Source organism: Arachis ipaensis, chromosome B07, assembly GCF_000816755.2.
Source record: "Arachis ipaensis cultivar K30076 chromosome B07, Araip1.1, whole genome shotgun sequence".
NCBI lineage: Eukaryota > Viridiplantae > Streptophyta > Magnoliopsida > Fabales > Fabaceae > Arachis > Arachis ipaensis.
The window spans coordinates 18,193,465-18,195,485 of record NC_029791.2 but is presented as its reverse complement, the minus strand read 5'-3'; positions in this window follow the sequence as shown (position 1 = coordinate 18,195,485).

Genomic DNA, 2,021 nt, shown 5'->3' with positions numbered 1-2,021 from the left:
CATATAGTTTTTAGTGTGTTTTAGTTAGTTTTTAGTTTATTTTCAGTAGTTTCTAGGCAAAATTCATATTTCTGGACTTTATTATGAATTTGTGTATTTTTCTGTGATTTCAGGTATTTTCTGGCTGAAATTGAGGGAGCTGAGCAAAAATCTGATTCAGGCTGAAAAAGGACTGCTGATGCTGTTGGATTCTGACCTCCCTGCACTCGGAATGGATTTTCTGGAGCTACAGAAGTCCAAATGGCGCGCTTCCAATTGCGTTGGAAAGTAGACATCCAGGACCTTCCAGCAATATATAATAGTCCATACTTTGCTCAAGGATAGATGACGTAAACTGGTGTTCAACGCCAGTTCCATGCTGTAGTCTGGCGTCCAACGCCAGAAACAGGTTACAAGTTGGAGTTCAACGCCAGAAACAGGTTACAACCTGGCGTTGAACACCCAAAACAGCCCAGACACGTGAGAAGCTTTAGTCTCAGCCCCAGCACACACCAAGTGGGCTCCAGAAGTGGATTTCTGCACTATCTATCATAGTTTACTCATTTTCTGTAAACCTAGGTTACTTATTTAGTATTTAAACAACTTTTAGAGATTTATTTTACACATCATGACATTTTTAGATCCGAACTTTGTACTCTCTGACGGCATGAGTCTCTAAACTCCATTGTTGGGGGTGAGGAGCTCTGCAGCGTCTTGATGAATTAATGCAATTATCTCTGTTTTCCATTCAAACACGCTTGTTCCTATCTAAGATGTTCATTCGTGCTTCACTATGAAGAAGGTGATGATCCGTGACACTCATCACCTTCCTCAATCCATGAACGTGTGCCTGACAACCACCTCCGTTCTACATCAGATTGAATGAGTATCTCTTAGATTTCTTAATCAGAATCTTCGTGGTATAAGCTAGAATTGATGGCGGCATTCATGAAAATCCGGAAAGTCTAAACCTTGTCTGTGGTATTCCGAGTAGGATTCAAGGATTGAATGGCTGTGACGAGCTTCAAACTCGCGATTGTTGGGCGTAGTGACAGACGCAAAAGATTCAAGGGATTCTATTCCAACATGATCGAGAACCAACAGATGATTAGCCGTGCTGTGACAAAGCATTTGGACCATTTTCACTGAGAGAACGGGAAGTAGCCATTGACAACGGTGACACCTTACATACAGCTTGCCATGGAAGGAGCCTTGCATGTGTGAAGAGGAGTACAAGAGAAAAACTGAAATAAAGAAGACAAAGCATCTCCAAAACCCCAACATATTCTCCATCATTGCACAATAAGTATTTATATTTATGCCCTTTGACTCTTTACAATTGAAGTTGAAAAACATTGTTGTTGGCATCCTGACTAAGAATAATAAGATAACCATAGCTTGCTTCAAACCAACAATCTCCGCGGGATTCGACCCTTACTCACGTAAGGTATTACTTGGACGACCCAGTGCACTTGCTGGTTAGTGGTACTAGTTATGAAAAGTGTGATTCACAATTCGTGCACCAAGTTTTTGCCGCTGTTGCCGGGGATTGTTTGAGTTTGAACAATTGACGGTGAATCAACAGCTTAGATTAGGAAATTTTTGTCTTTTGGGTCAGAGTCTTCTATTTTCTTTTCAAAAATTTTTCAAAAATAATTTTTTTATTAAATCTCGTGCCAAACTTTAAGTTTGATGTTCTTTCTTCATGTTCTTGTGTTCTTGTGAGTCTTCAAAGTGTTCTTGAGTTTTCCTTGTGGCTTGATCTTAAAATTTTTAAGTTTGGTGTTCCTTGGTGTTTTTCCTCCAAAATTTTCGAAAACAAAGAGCATTAGATCTAAAAATTTTAAATCTTGGGCTATCTTATTGTTTCTCTCTTTCCTCTTTAAATTTAAAAATATCTTTTCTCTCTATTTTTAAAACAAATTTTCGAAATTTATTTTTAAAATTCAGATTTTTTTTCAAAATTTAAAATCTTTTTCAAATCATATCTTTTTCAAAACTTCTTGACCACTTTCTCCCTCCTCATTTTTTTTGAAAATCTT